This window comes from Pteropus vampyrus, unplaced genomic scaffold (assembly GCF_000151845.1).
Source record: "Pteropus vampyrus isolate Shadow unplaced genomic scaffold, Pvam_2.0 Scaffold113, whole genome shotgun sequence".
Lineage (NCBI taxonomy): Eukaryota > Metazoa > Chordata > Mammalia > Chiroptera > Pteropodidae > Pteropus > Pteropus vampyrus.
Genome location: NW_011888894.1, coordinates 2,430,097 through 2,447,057, shown reverse-complemented (window position 1 = coordinate 2,447,057; position 16,961 = coordinate 2,430,097). Strand labels below are relative to the sequence as shown.

Here is a 16,961-nt window from a genome sequence, read left to right as displayed (position 1 = left end):
TGCCCTCTATTGCAGTCCCACCTTTGCTCAAATAAATGCTTTTTATTTTTTATTACAGCCTATGTACTTTTTTAAATACCTTCTTGCAAATCTTTCATAGATCTTTTTTTTTTTAGTTTTAGCAAGCCTAACACACTGCTATGATTTGTGATTGCAATGCCCTATTATATAACCTGAGGAATCATTGGATTCCACGGTCCCCAAATTGGTTTGCGCCTAAAGCGGCACTAGTTACCTGACAGAAAGATGGGGAGAAAGAGGAGATGGAAAACTGCTGTTCTTTTTGTAACAAGCCTTGTAGAACTTTTGCCTCTTAGAACTGTATTTGTAACTTTGATAAAAATAAAAGTTATATTTTAAAAAATTTGGTAGATGAGCTGAATAGAAGGGACACAACTGAAAATAGAATTAATGAACTTACAAGATTAACCCTAAGGATTCTCTCAAACTTAGAGCTAAAGAACTAAAACAAAAAAACAAAAACAAAAGAAAGGTTAAGTCACATGGAGAATAAAGTCAGAAGTTCCCACAGTATCCAGAACAAAAGAATGGAGACGCTGGAAGAAAGATAATAGAAGAATGTTTCTGAGTTTGGAAGAGATTCAAGGCTTCGGAGTGAACAGATCTGAGTGCCATTCAGGCTAGTGAAACAGGTCCCACTTTTAAACACATTCTTCAAGGGAAAGAGGAAATCTTGAATTTTTCTAGTGAGAAAAACTAAGCTACCTACACAGGAACAAGAATCAGTTTACTATTAGATTTTTCTTTGGGACCAGTGGATTCTAGGAGACAATGGAGAAGTATCTTGAAGGACGGTGGCAAAGTTAGTTTCCTTTAGAGCCCCCAAACATGGCGTTTTATATAATCAGGTGATAGCAAATATTATTGGTTGGGGAAGGGAGTGATTGCTTAAAAGTTTTGCTTTGAATTTTAATTTTATTTGACGGCGATCAGAAAAATAGCCAACACTAATGCAAAGCTTACAATGAACCAAGAACTATTCTAAAAATTCTACATAGATTGTTATTTAATCCTTATAACATAGCACCTATGCGGTTAAGTATCATTACCCCCATGCTATAGATGAGAAAACTGAGGCACAAAAAAGATAAGTGACTTTTTTGAAGTCATCAGCCAATAAATGGTAGAGCTGTGATTCAAAACTTATTTTCACTTTAGAATTTAATGAGGTTTTCTTTGCGAATAAATATTTTGTCAGTTTTTATAAATATTCAGCAGATGATTGAAACTAGATGCTTTCTCTGTGGTATATGGAGTCCAGTCCAGTCCAGTCTATACCTATTAATTCTACCTCATGAATATTCAGATTACTTCTGTTTTTTGGTTTGTTTCATCTATCAAAGACATAGTAGAGGCTGTTTAAAATTTACTTCTGCTTGATATTATAAAACTTAAAAAAAGTTTCTTCTTCTGCCTCTTAGATACTGTTTTCTACATTCCAGAATTTTTTTCATACTTCTATATACCTATTTATGCTTACTCATCTTTGACTGTTAAGAGTTTTATCCATGCTTTGCATTTGTTCCCAAATAGGATGAGCTCATTCTTCTTGGCTCCTAGTCTGTCTATTTAGATGCTATTAGTAGCTTCTTCTCAAATCTTAGGCTGGAGGATTGGTTACTTTCCAGCAGCCTAAAAGGATTGTGGAGGGAGCCATCTGGCAGGGAATGTCACCCTGCAAGGTTTTATGAAGCCATAGTCCCAAGGGGCCAAAGGTTATCAGATGACTTTTGTCTTCATGTCCTTCATGGTCAGTGGCCAGACTGGATGTGGCCAGCCATCCTCCTGAGATTGCTATCTTCAGAATCAGAGAAGAGCTTGCCAATCAGGCTAAAATGTACCCCTCTTTACGCGCCATAGGTCATTTCAATGAATACTGGGAAGGAAGATTCAGAAGTCGGGGCTAACTCTCCACTTTATCTGAAAGTGTTCTTGGTTATCTGTTGTGCCATAAAATAACACCCAAATTTCAAGGTATGAAACAACAGCAGTTATTTACTATTGTTATCTCTCATGATTCTGGCTATTGACTTAGCTCAGCTTGGTCATTCTCATTCAGGATCTCTCACCTGGCTGCCATGAGATGAGGATGATGCGAGAGTCATCTCGAAGGCCTCCCCATTCACATGTCTGGCACTGAGACTGGGAAAGTTCCAACTTCTGGGGCTGGAACATCCGGGGCTCTTCTGACTCTTTATCTTCACATGATCTGTTCATGTGGTCTTTGCAGCATGGTGGCTTTAGGGCAGTTGAACTTATCATTATATGTCTGCTCAGGGCTCCACAAGCATATGTTCTGAGTGAGAGAACTAGACAGAAGCTGTACCACCTTTTAAGATCCAGCCTTGAAAGTCACATAGTGTGACTTTTGCTGTACAGCCCACCCAAGAAGCCCACTCAGGTTCAAAGAGAGGGGACAAAGATGCCATCCCTTGACGTAGGGGAGGAGGCAGCATTTTAAAAAGAGCATGTGAGACTAAATATATTCTTGCAACCACTTTTTAAAAATACAATCTACCACAGGAAGTTTAATACAATTTTGTCAAATTGATAAATGATTATATATCATCAGTAGTAATATCAATTAATACAGACTCTATTCAACTAACTCATAGAGCTGTTGTGAGGATTAATTGATTAAAACTGTGTATCTAAAGCACTTAGAATACTGACTGGCACATAGTAAGTGCTTATACAAATGTTTGCTATAGTCTACAGTTAAGGAAAATTAGAAATCAATAACTACAGTGTTAACTAATTACCCTCCCCTGCCATTCTATTTTTCTTTGTCTATTCTGCTATTCACTTTCTTTAAAAAACCTTCTTGATTCAACTCTCGTTTTGGTGGAACACATTATCTGAAAGCTTCTTAAGAAAAGATATGTGGAAGATAATTTTTTTAAATTTTGTATGTCTGACTATATTTTTATTTACTCCTACACTTGACCAATAGTTTAGATGGGTCTGAGGATTTATGTTGGAAGTAATTTTCCCTCAGAGTTATAAAGGCATTATTACATTGTTTTCGAGTTCATGTGTTGCTATGGAGAAGTCTGATACCATCCCGGACCTTGAGACTTTGTATGAAACCTCATTTTTCCCTCTGGGTGTTTGTAAGGTATTCCCTATGTCCTTAGTCTTCTGAAATTCATATCGTTTCATATAGATCTTCAATTTTAGTATAGTTCCCCTAGCCTTGTGTGGTAGATTAAAGAGGGTGGCAATTTTCTTTGTTAGTAACCCCTCCAACCCCCCTTCAGAGATGAAGCATAACTGTCCTTCCCCTGAATCTGGACTGGCCTTAGTGATTTACATGATCTATGGAATGAAACAGAAATAACATTCAGGGGCTTCCAAGCCTAAATAATAAGACCAGTAACTTCATCCTGGATCTCTTGGAGTATCCTTTGTGGAAGCCCTGAGTCTTCATGTAGGAAGTCTGACTTCCCTGAGATTGCCAGGTGGAGGGAGCACGCAGAAGTGCACTGGTCAACAGTGCCAGCTGAGGCCAGCCTTCCAATCACCCTTGCCAGGGTGCCAGATGTGTGAGTGAATCCTCCTGACTGGCCCATCTGCCAGCTGAATACCACCAAGTGACCTTTGTTGATGCCACTTGAAGAGAACAATTGCCCAGTTAACCTCTGTCCAAATTCAGCCCCTCAAAATCATGAGACAATAAAATAGTCAATGTTTTAAGTCACTAAGTTTTGGGATAGTTTGTTAGAGGTAGATAACCAGAACATTTTCATACCTGGAATGTCTCAGGTATGAAACATTCTGGAAACCGTCTGCGTTAATCCCTGCAGAGAATGTTTCCAAAATTCCACCCAAACGGGAGAGGGGCCGTGCATTTTGGGAAGCGGATGGAGGACTCTGCTTCCTGCACAGACTTACAAAAAATCCTCCAGTTTTTAATATTAACTATATACCCCCTTTCAGAAGTACGTGGTGCAACAAATTCCTGAGTATCTTGAGAAATTCTACAATATCATGTTGCTTCTCAGCTTTCCCGATTTTTATCTTAAGAGTCAGTTTTCCCAGGCCTGCAAAGTTCATTACCACCTGTCTATCTGCTTTCTGGTTTCCAGAGTTTTGTTATTTTTCCTGTCTTGTTCCCTTGTCCTTACGAGATTAGAAACAAAACTTACGTTGTTTTAGTTGGATTTCCAGAGGGAGCTGAGGCAAATGCATGTGTTCATTTTGCTATCTTTAAAGATTCCTTTAAGTCTTTCATTTCAACAATTAAATTAATTTTAAAAACACTCTGTCTTAGATCTGTTCCCTCTAAGCAGAGCCTAAGATAGGGATTCTTGTGTAAATTTAGTGAGGGAATATTCTCAGGAGAAACCTCCCAGAGGAGTAGGATAGCACAGAAGAGGAAGCAGGGCAAAGATATGGTTTCTGCTGAAATTTAGCCTCAGACTAAGCCCTTTGGAACTCTGAAATAGGAAGAGAATCACAGGTTTATTCCTGGCCTTTTGTACCCCATTTAAGTTAGTTTCTGACTGAGGCTCCCCAACCTGGTCTGGGGGAAGTTATGGGCCAAAGGGGGCAGCTGAAAGCTGGGTGCATCTACGTAGTAAAGATGATCTTGTCAGGGGTGTTAAGAGTATTTTTAAAGGGATGCAATAGTCTCTCTAATCTCTCTGAAGAAATAAGTTATCTGTATTTAATTCTTTTTCTATTTGCCTTGTTAATTTTGCTTTCTCCTTAGTTCATACACTGGAGCTCAGAAACTTTCAAGGTTTCAAGAGGAGGAAAGGGGCAAAACCAGGTCTAGAATCAACATCAGTCTGATTCTTGCTTTTAATTATGTCATACCACCTCCTTCAGCTACAGCTGAATGAAATCATTTAATGTTACCTCTCCGGCTTTCAGGGTGCTAATAGCCACTTGGATTTGGTTTGTTGGAGAGCAAACACACTCCCTAAAGCTACCTACCCTTGGTTAAATAAAATCAGAATTTGCCTTTAGACTCAACAGATTCAATCTGCAAGCGTTCGCTAAGCACCTACTATGTGCCAGAAACAGTACTGAGCATGGGAGCAAAGACCACCTAGACTCAGTTGGTGCCTTTAAGAGGCTTATGCGCAGTCAGGGAAGCAGGAATGTAAGTTTTAATGTGCAAGAGGAAAACGCAATGTGCCAATCTGATGTGACTTTCCACTTTGCCGGCCACAGCTCGGTTGAGCCTTTACGCTGAGAGAAAAGTGCAATTTCCCCGGGGAGGAAGCTTTGACTCGCGGCGGGACTCTGGCTACCGCGCGGACCTGGGCGCCGCGGGCAAGGGGAGGAGCGGGACCGGAGAGGCCGGGGGCTGGGACCTCCGTGGGCATGGGGGCGCCCGGGGACCTGAGACCCAGAAAGTAGAGGGGTTCCGACTCTGTGGGGCAGGGGCGGGGCGGGGCGGGCTGGGTGATCCCCGCGACCTGAGAGCCGCACTGTCAGCCGCCGGGGCGCGGGCACGTGCGGTGAGCAGCCCCGGCCTGGGGCGAGGCGGCCCCCACCGGAGCCGAGCACCGCGGTCCCGGCCCCTGCTCCAGGTGAGCCTCGCCCCGCAGGACTTTTCCGGTCTCGTGGGCAGAGGGACGACCAGGAACTCGGGCTCAGTCTCCACCCCGAAGTGGGGCGGGTCCGCCCGGGATAAGACCCGGTGTTCGGCCCGGACGAGGGTGTGACCTCCGTGGCCGCCGAGGACGACCGCAGTTCCGTCTCGGCACGAACGGTAAGGGGGCCCCGGGCGCGCGGTCCTGGCTTCGGGAATCCGGTCGGGCAGCCCCGGAGGCCTCGCGCGGACCGCCCGACCTGCTCCGCGCCCTGAGTGGGGGTTCCCGCCGCCGGCCTGCGGGCGTGGCCCGGGCAGCGCGGGGTGGAGCGGGAGGCCGCGGGCCGGCGCTCGCTGCGGCTCGGGGTGGACAGGAGGGAGGCAGACGTGGCCTTTATCCAGAAGGACCTCCGGAGCAGCTTATACAGCTCAGGATTCCAGTTAGAGACCATAGCTGTTCTTTAATGAGTTCATGTGCCAAGCATTGTGCTGGGTTGGGGCGTTAAAAACAAAGGATTGAGTTAATATTCCCTGGAGCCGGCTCAGTCCAACACCCAAGTTTTACTTCATAATTCTTTCCTTGTTCTTTTTAAGAAACGTACTCCTTCTCCTGATTTCTTACCCCTTTTCTCCTTTTTTTGAATATCTAATGCCAACAGCACGGAACCTGACACATGGGAATCTGTGTCACTTGCCAGTGGCTCAGTCTCATTCTTTTGTTATGGCTTTGACCAGCTGGAGACTTGGGAACCAAAGAGATTATTGCTTTTTAACAATTTGCCCATCTTTAAGTGCTCCCTAAGTTGATGCGAGTTTTTATCTGGAGCCTACGGGTCCAAAGTAACCCACACCTTTCATGAATAGTGGGCATCTGCTTTCTACAGCTTCACAGTGAGAAGAATAAATAGAAGAATAAATAGAAGAATAAACCCCCTCTTGCAAATGATCCCCCATTGCCTATCAATTCTAGAACCCTCCACCTCCTCCTTACAATGCAGGTAACTCTATTGATAGCCAAGCCCTAGCTCTTTAGTTGCCAGGGAATTCTCAGACAACAGAAGGGTAGAAGAGCAAATAGGAGAGGAAGGGGGCAGGAATGAGAAATGGGTGACCATAGCCTAGCCATCCAAGACCTGCTTACTTCTCAGAGCCCTATCTAACCAGGGCCAGAGCCCCTACATTCAGCTAGGCTCAGGTGTCTGTTGCTTTCGGGACACACACACACATACACGAGCATGCACAAACACAACTACTGAATCAAGGCTGTCTATGCGTTTCCCTCCTAGATGTTCTTGCGTTTGTTAGAGGTCATTTTTCTCTGGAAGAAATTTCGAGTGTAACATGGACAGTCAGTTCTGACCATGCCAGCTTCCCTGACCATACCTAGACTTGTGTCTTGTGGCCTGTTTCTTTGCTTATGTCTAGCTACTTGTTTGTTTTCCCCATCTTGCTCATCTGCTTGTAGACTAAGCTTGCCCTCCTCCAAGGGGGATGGAGGTGAGTGGCAGGTACTATGGATGGTAGGTGGTATGCCAGGGAGTACCTGAAGCTTCAGAATAAATATGCTGGGGGAGAGGATTCGTTTTGGGGTGTCAGTTTCACCCAAATATTTGAGTATAAAACACTTTTTATGTAATCACAGATATATTTTAGAATAGAATTCAAACTTTATATATCTTGTCAATATAAAACAAGAAACTTAAAAAAAAAATGTTTTGTAGGGGCTCCGGGCTGTGTTTTGGCCCAAATCGAGCCCGTTAGGGTTTGCTTTCACTGAAATTAGGGCTACTTATGAAGGCAGTTTGATAAGTGCTCCAGTGTTCTTCCTGGAGGGACTGAATAACAGCCATCCTAGGTTACACATCTAATCTTTATTTCAACCTGAGGTAGGGTTATTAATCTTGTTTTACAGGTGAGGATCCCAAGGCTCCAAGTTGTGGTCCTTGGTCAAGGTTAGACCACCTGTAAGCTGTTTAGTCTCTCTGCTCCACTGTGGCAGCATCAGTGCTTGGTTCATAGTGATTTGAGGATTGATTTGTGGCTTCCTGGCTTATTACCTAAATCTTGACCAAACATTTCTCTTCCTCTTTAATTTTCTTCTTGTCAAGCTGACATGTGAGAGAGGGTTGAAAGAACTGGAGCTGTTTCGACTACGGAAGGTAGATTGAGGTGGGTGTGGGAACATATGTTAACAGCCCTAAATGATTGAAGGGCTTGGCTTGTGGATGAGGGAATCAACTCACTTTTTGTGGCACTGGGCAGAGGTGGGTAGGGGTTTTTTGAATGGTAGCTTCTAGTTGAAATTAAGGAAGTGACTTTTGAAACCTGTAGGCTGGGTGGGCTTGGAGTTTGCAAGAGCTCTTTCACAAGAGGTATGTAGGCAGATCCCTTTTGATGGAGCTGTGAAGGATAAAAGGCTAAACTTAGATGACATCTAAAGTCACAGTTTCCAAATTTCAGGTACATTCTCCAGGAAGCTTGTACAACATGCCGATTTTTTGCCCCACAACCAAAAATTCATGTCTGGAATGATAGGTTAGGACACAGAAACATGCATATTTTATAGGCTTCCTAGATCATTGTAATTCAGGTGTTTCTTTACCTTTGACAAACATAAACTTTATGTGTATGCTTGATAAATAAAACATTAACAAAAACATATAGGACTTATGGGAATTTAGGCCTATTGTTATGCTATAAACTCTAGGTAATGTGGTAAATGCTGAAATTGTCCCCATTCTCAAGCTCTTTATTATACTCATGGCATCACATTCATCCCATAGTTTTATAGTTCTTAACAGCTCTAGACCAATATGGAGCTCCAACAAAAGATTTTTTTGTTTGTTTTTAAACTTAATTGAAACCGAGTTGGATTACCATATTAAGATTAATTTCCCTAAGATAAATAAGTACTGGGGATGTAATGTATAGTATGCTGACTGTAGTTAACACTGCTGTATGATGCACAGAAAAGATGTTAAGAGTGTAAATCCTGAGAGTTCTTTTCATGAGGAGAAACATTTTTTTTCCTTTTTTCCTTTTTATTATATCTATAATTTTCCTAGGGATTTAGGATTTCTCTTTAAGGCCTATTGTTGGTTTTATGGGGGTGACTTGTTAGCGTTCAGCTCTGTTTGGACTGGACTGAGAGCTTTTACCATGGAACCCGAACTACCACCTCTAGAGAATTCTTTTTAAGGGTTCAAGACATTTGAGGTCAGTAAATTGTCATAATTGCTTCTTGGTTCGGACTGCTAAACATAAAAACCATAGTGAATGTTTTATCCGTAATCAGCAGTAGAGATAAATTGCAGCTAAAGGCCAAAATGTAAATTACTCTGAAAAAGACCTTTAATGTTCCCCCTCAACACCATTAACCCTTTAAGGCCTAGTATAATACAACACAAGCAGCCTGACTTGTAACAGAGCAGGAAGTCCCATGAATGGCCAGTCAATCACTATAGATTCAAAACTCTGATTTAAGGCACTCACCTTCCCCTCTTCTAAGAAGTAACAGTAAGTTATTATCAGAAGCCAATGGAGAGGGGCCCCGTGGTGAGTGAGAGCAAGGTCCCTGCCTATGTGTAATTGAGCCATCTCCCCTGGAGAAAGTCCTTTGCAGATACAAGCCCAGTGGTATAATAAGCCCCCAGCATCCTCCCTCTCACTACTCACCAAGAAGGCGTTTTGTGGGTCCTGCTTAGCATCAGCTTTTGGTACTGTTATTTTTTGATGCTGTATAAGGACTTGCTGACAAAGCGGTTCTCATTCTTGTTAGTGTCACAGTCCCCTTTGAGAATCTAATTAAAGTCACGAATCCTATCTCAAGAAAAATAAACACACATTAACATTTTTCATGGTTACAAGAGTTTATGGATAGCCATCTAAACCCAACCATGGACACCTAGCAGTTATGTAGTTTCATGTTAAGAATTGCTCTGAAATTGAGCAATGTTTGTCAAAATAAAAGAATGCCTTTGTTTGTTTACCTTTGTTCCAGCGATTTGAATTCTAGGAATTTATTCCAAAGATATGTGTAGACATCTGTGTAGAGACCTGTGTATAAGGATATGTACACTGCAGCTTTGTTTGTAGCAGCAAACGGTTATAAATGACCTAAATATCTATCAGTAAGGGACTGATGAAATTATGGAATATCTATGAAGTGCAATATTATGCAGCTCTTAAAAAGTGATGCGGATTGATAGGAATAGATATAGGATGACATCCAAGATACATTTTTTTTTAAAAAAAGCAAAATATTGGTTTGCTTGGGTTGGTACCATTTCTGTACATAATGATGGAGGCCATCTGTATTCTTATGTTTGTTACTGCATTAAATACTTATGAGAGGATACACAGGAAAATTACGACAATCGTTGCCATGGGGTTGGGGGTGATGTTCTTATAGATATATAAGGTATCTACTGTATACTTTTTTGTACTGTTTGAATATTTTTGTCATGTATTATCAGTTTTTTAAAAATAGAGTTACAGATATCACCTGCCCATTTTAATATTGTGAAGAGGAAAAATGAAACAGATTAAGAATGTATAATTATCAAATTTTCCTACCTTAAAATTAATATATGATCATATACTTCATTTGAATACAAAGAGCTAACATGCAGTTATTCCAATGAGATGAAGTAGCAAACACTCATTCTTGTCATACATTTCAATTTGATTATTTACTCATTTGGCTAAACTTCAAGCTGGTTCCCAAAAGAACATAAGGCACTTTGAATTGCATGGTGGTGAGAGCTCTGTATTTAAATGATCTGATCGGTTTCACATGTCCTTAGCTGCAGAAGCAAAGAGAGGAGGTAGATGGAATAAGTCACAGCCTGTAGACTAGATAGACCTGCTAGGGCAGGGCCCTTTGTCAGGGGAAATTCCAGCACTGATATCAGGTCATGGAGCACTGAGGGACCTGGCCTTAGCTCAGAGCTGAACCCCCACTTTAGCCAGACTGTGCCTTAATCTGTGAGGGCTCTGCCTCTCTGTGTGCTGGAACCTTTGTACTGCAGGTATTAATAGCGAATGTTCACCAAGTGTTTCTATGAGCCTGACTCTGCCAAATACCTGGAAAGTTATTTTGTTAAAATTCCACCCATTTTAGGTGGATGCTACTTGTATCATCCCCATTGTACAGATGAGGAAACTGAGGCACAAAAATGTTGAGGAATTTGCTGAAGGTCACATATTAGCAAGTGAGAGAGCCAGGATTTGAATTTGGCAGTCTGGTTCTGTATCCTGTGCCACTCTGTAATAATATATAACGGGTTAAAGTAGGGAGTCAGCCAGAAAAGGCAGGGCTGAGAGATTAAGCTGACTATGGGGCTGGACTCTTTAATAGGGGAAGAGTCTATGTCCACACTACTTGTCCAAGATGAACTTGATGTTGACCTGGGTCATTCTGAATATTCAGGAGGTCCTGGCTGATAGGTGAGGATTGAAGGGCAGATTGGAGAGTGGAACTGGACAGTGTGGTCATGATTCTGGTAGCCCATCCCTGTGGAAGCAATATTTGGGGTGGCATCTAAAGGCAGGAGAGGCTGCTGGGCTATTTGGGGACTGGTCTTCAAAAGCTAGGCAGGGTGTCAGTGGTCCTTGCCTCTGGGCCCCACCCAACATTTATTCAAGCTCTTGTCTAGCATCCCAAAATCTGTCATATTTCTAAACTCTCCCCAGGTGATTTTTGTGTACACTAAGGTTGAGAACTTTTTCCAGATACCATGCTAGGCATTTGCAGTCTGTATTAACCAGGATCTTGTTGAAGTCATAGATCCAGACACAGTGTCCTGAGGACATCCAAGGCCTGAAGAAAGGGAGAAGTTGGCAGTCTGATGCTTGTCTTTTTACCTTGGAGGAAATTCTTTCTCTAAGCCTTTTGGCAAGTTTGTCTTTATTTCTCATTGACCAGAAGTGGATCACATGACCACTCAGAAACCAAGGGTGGCAACTGGAAGGAATTTGCCTTAGAACAGTTATTTCCTCCTGGGGTGAGTCCTGACTTCCTCGTTTTCTAAACCTAGTCCCTAAAGTCGTGAAGGTTCTCCTAATGAGGAAGGAGGGTGTAATGGGGGCTGTATGTTATTGCTAATGCTTGCAGAAATCCCAGCTCTATAGTTACTACTATCTCAATTTTATGCCAGAATAAACTAGCCCTCATAGGTGGGATTAAATCTGGAGGGCAGATTAGGGACTGGAATTCTGCCCTTTGTTCTGCCTCCTCCAGGGCTGAATGATCTCCTCTACTGCCTGAGCCAGCAGCACCCACATATGGGAGGAGAATTGAATTTGGAGTTTCATAGGCATTGGGAAATAACAGATCAGGCCTACCAGGAGTGATGTACCATTGCTGTAGATAGTTTTGAGAACTCTATTGTTTAAATAATCTTTGGCAAATACATTTCCTAAATCATGTTTGTGCAGATATTTTTTAAAGTGTTACTGTTATGCCCCGCCCCCTTAATATAATTCCTTCTGTTTTTGTTTTTTCGTTTTTGTTTTTTTTCCATTCCCTCATAGTTGATGTAAGATCATGAATGGGAATCAACACTTGTGAAGTACCCATGGAGGTGGTTTGAGAACCTTTTTAGGCATCAGTAGTTGGAATCTAGAATCATCGCTACAGAGCAGTGGTTCTCAATTTGAGAATGTATCAGAATCACTTGAAAGGTTCTTAAAAACCAAATTGTTGGGCCCCACCCCAAGAGTTGTAGATTCTTTGGATCTGGGGTTGGGCAGGAGAATCTGTGCTTTTAACAAGTTCCCAGTGATGGCGTTGGTCAGGGAACCACTTTCTCAACCACTGAGTTGTGTGAACTTCTTTTAGGTTGAAATACTGGCCTGCATTTACTGAAAAGATGAACATAATGAGATTATATAATGCTGCACACAGCATATTCTGTCCTTTCCAGGTTCTTTGTGTTCCCTGTTAAGGCACATGGGGCCTCCCGACCATGGGCTGTGCTTTGAGTGGACTGGATTCCCTGGTCTGCTGCACTCCCGGGAATCTGGGCTAGGCTTATTCCTCGGAAGTGAGAAGGTGGAGGGACAGCCACACACCCTCCCTCCAGGCCAACCTTGGTTGTCTGGGCACCAAAGGTGGCCCTAAATGTTGGTCTTAAAACCCCACTTTCACCTTAAAGAATGAAATTCTGATACATGCTCAAACATAGATGAACCTTGAGAACATGATGCTAAGTGAAGTAATCCAGACACAGAAGGACAAATATCTGATTCCACTGATAAGTGGTATCTAGCATAGTCAAATTCATAGAGACATGAAGTAGAATGATGGTTATCAGGGACAGGGTAAGAGAGAAATGGGGAGTCAGTGTTTAATGGGTTCAGAGTTTCTGTTTGGGAAGATGGAAAAGTTCTGGGAATGGATAGTGGTGATGGTCGCATGACTTTTTTTTTTTTTTGAGTTAGCAGGTTGATTCTTTTTTTTTAAGTTAAGCTTATTGGGGTAACATTGGTTAATACAATTATATAATTTTCAGGTGTACATTATAATTTGACATCTGTATATTCTATTATGTATTTACCACCCAAAGTCCAGTTTCCTTCAGCTACCATCTATTTGATCCCCTTTACCCACTTCACCCTCCCCCTACCCCTTTCTATATTTGACCCCCTTTACCCTGTCTATCTCCCCACTCCTTCCCCACCCTGTACCCTCTGGTAACTACTAGTCTATAGTCCATGTCTATCGTATGACATTTTAAATGCAATTAGTGCCACTGAATTGTACACTTTAAAAATGGTTAAAATGGTAAATTTTGTTATGTGGATTTTATTAGTTAAATTATGCTTTCTTTACTGTTCTGTCTCCCAGTGGTATACTGGAGCATCCTTTGCATTCTTGTATCAGCCCAATAGAGCCGATTGTTACATTTTCAGGGTTTTTGTCAGCTGATTGTTAAATATAGCTATTATTTAAAATTAAATTATATGAATTTAGGAGTAAATAAATTAAGATGTAAATATTTATAAATATTACATTTAACTCATTACTTCCTAATTATTTGACTCCCATTTGCTATTATATATATGTTCTTGAGGTTACTTATGTCTGTTATGTCTGTGTAGGGGAAATACTATAAAGTAGTGTACTCCTGCCTGTCTATTCCTAACTCCAGGTTCAGTGACATTACTGTGGTAACTTGAAAGCAGTCATGTTGGAAATATTTACACCAAAGAAATGGCTATGAATCAGGGTTTTCTTTTCTCGGAGAGGCAGCGTTAAATTTATCAGCACACCTTTGGTCTTACTGTGTCTTATTGGTGGGGCAGGTGCGAGTAATTCTGTACCAGTGAAGCCCCAGCTATTGGGATCTTCTAGCAAAACCTTCTTTAATTGAATTCTAGCACTTCTAAATAGCCCTGCCTGGGGTGTTTTTGCACTGCCTGAAAAAGAAGAGGTAGTGGCTAAGTTTACTAGGTGGGAAACAAGATGAGTCAGGTAGCAAAAGAGTTACTTTAACCTCCTGGGGCAAGAGTTTCCTCAACTGGAACATGAAAGGGGTGGGAGAAAAAGTAGTAGAAATTAAGTTCACTATTGTAGCAATGGGAAAGAGATTTTTTTTAAAAAGTTTTTATTATGGACATTTTCCAACATACTCCCAAGTAGAGAATAACAAAATGAACCCCCGTATGCCTGTTCATCACCCCGCTCAACAATGATCAACATTTCACCAAAAAAGATTTTTTCTAACTGTTAGAGTAATAAGAGGGAAGAGTACAAAGGAAAAATTGGGTAAGTATGATTTAAAATTTTTCTTCCAAATATTTACTGTACTAAAAAGAGAACATTAAATTAGAAAAATACTTAATAAATTTTAGGTATAAAATTAAATTTTATAATATATGCATAATTTCTATAAATATTAGTAAAGCACCAAGATCTTAAAAATGAGCAAAAAATGCAAACAGATCATTCACAAAAAAAGTTACAAGTAGGAAAAAAAGAGAAAGATTCACTATTACTGTTAATTTGAAAAAGCAAGTTAAACCAATAATAGTGTTCAATATTATACCTAAATATTAAATCATGAATAAATAAAGCAAGCAAGCATGCTTATGGCTGTCTGGGTTTTGGATATCCTTATAAATTTGGAGGACACCTGGAAATATTCATAATCATCAGATATCACAAGGAATAGGTCAAAAGAAGAATAAAATATCTACAAAAGTAATTACTACAAAGACTGTTGTCATAGTATAAAAAAATCTGAACAGATAGTAAGGATATTAAATAAATTATATCATTATGATGGAAGAGTATAAAATTACTAAAATGATAAATATGGTGATTGCATGGAATATGGAAAATTAAGAGGAGAAAGTAGAACACAAAATTATCTACATACTGTGATCTCAACTGTGTTAAAAGATTGGAACAAACAAAATGAAATAAATGGTAAGTTTACATTGTTTTAAAATGTCCTTTTCAGTGCTTAACGTTGATTTAATAATTTACATAATAAAATGAAAGGGGAAAATAGATGGTAGCTAAAGTCTCTAAAATTCTGTGAAAGTTCATCTTTTCCGTTTGTAGGCAGTAGACAGATCCATAATTTCCAGCATTACAGTGGAAATTCTGTCTCTACCCGTGTTCCACTGCTCAGTTTGAGAAAGAAGTTTATCAGATCATCCAGGCAACTTAAATAATAACAACTAGAGGGAAGGAGAAGTTAAGATGAGGAGTAAACTTAGCACTAACTGTCCAGGGTCCACACTTAATTGTTACCATCGTAAAATCCTGAGGCTGCTAAAATAGAAATTAAACTAGACAATAGCTTTTCTGCCATGTATATTTATTATCCTTAATATTAAAAATAAACAAAGATTATTTTTAAAAACTAACTAGCATTTTCTGGTTTTATCATTTCTGTGATTTCTTGAGGTGTTAATATAAAATTTTCCATGATTTCTGCAGGTAGTCTCCATTTCTTTTAGAAGGATTCATGTTGGAGCATTCTATTTTTATGGGGAAAAAAAATTTAGTTGAAACCAAACAGTAATGAAAAGAATGATATTTGGATATGATTTGGTAAGTTCTCTTAAATACACATGTGTTTTAAAACCTAAAATCTTTTGCCATTTAATTAAATAGAGAGAGGAAAAGGATGATCATAGAAAATTAATCTTGACCTTGATGTGCTGAGTATAGAATATTTAAACCAAAATCTTTAGTCTCAAAGGATTTATTGATATTATTATGCTGGTCATTTTTCTCCTATTTAGAATGTTATGTTATTCTACCAAATAATGAAGATGCCCAATAGTTTCCTGACTGTTTCTTCTGAATAATTAAATGACTTATTTTCAGGGATAGGCTTTTCCTTTAAATATTCTATGGCTTTGTCTTTTTTCTCTTATTCTCTAATATTTTGTTATAGCGTGTTTTTCTTTTTTCTTTTTTTAACAAATGGTAAATGAAGGCACTAAGAAGATAAACATGTTTTTTGTGAAACTAAAAATGATAACCTGATTATTTATGTAAAGTGTTCAAAACAGTAACTGATGCAATAAAGTAAGTGCTCAATAATAGCTGTAATAATTATTAAACAAGGTGAGATGTCTGGAGCAGTGCTATGCAATAGAAATATAAAGTGAGCTACAAATGTAAGTTTGAATTATCTAATAGTCACATTTAAAAAGTAAAGACAGGTGAAATTAACTTTAATAATAGAAATTATTTTATCCAATAGACCCAAAATTATCATTTCAACATGTGATCAATATAAAAAGTTACTAATGAGATATTTTAAAGTCTTCTTTTCATACTAAGTCTTAACAACTTGGTGTGTAGTTTGACAGAACATCTGAATTCAAATACTAAATTTTTATCAGAAATACTTGTTATGTGTTTAGGTTTCATAAAATTTAGTTTTCATGTAGGCTAACATGCTCAAATTATTTCAGACATACTTAAAAATTTTCTGATATCTGAATTGAGTACCAAAAAATGATTTTCCTTTAATATTTGCATCCCCATTGAAAAAACTGGTTCATCTTTTTTAGAATTTGACTTTTAAACTAAAAGCATAACACTTTTAAACTGCATCTAAGTTAACTTACTAACTCTTATGCCAATTCAGTCTCTCTTATTCCACATCAGTGACATGCATTGGTTTTAAATTTTTTAAATGTGTCTATACTTATTTTTTAAACTAAAAAATAATAAGCATTGAAATTTAATTACAAGTACCCAATTTACATAGGTAATCACTTAACTTGAGTGTCTGTAAAACATATTCAAATAAATACATTAAAAATGTTGCATCAATGCAAAGAAAAACATTCAAAGTGAATAAACCTGTTGACACCAACTAAATTGGTGATGTGATTAGGTGTAACACTCAAAAAAATGCAACGT

At 39.5% G+C, this 16,961-nt stretch overlaps 1 protein-coding gene across 3 annotated transcripts in view; it reads left to right on the top strand.

The window, feature by feature from the left end:
* The first annotated feature begins 5,495 nt into the window (after positions 1 to 5,495).
* Positions 5,496 to 16,961, top strand: part of ANXA4 (annexin A4) — a 54,298-nt gene continuing 42,832 nt past the window's right edge. Inside the window, exons 1-2 of one of the 3 annotated variants that reach the window (XM_011365580.2) lie at positions 5,497 to 5,746; positions 15,519 to 15,632. The gene's annotated coding sequence lies outside the window, so the exon portion shown is untranslated. Of the gene's footprint in view, positions 5,747 to 15,518; positions 15,633 to 16,961 lie in introns of all 3 variants that reach the window. The other 2 variants (XM_023533831.1, XM_011365579.2) reach the window with 2 other exon arrangements.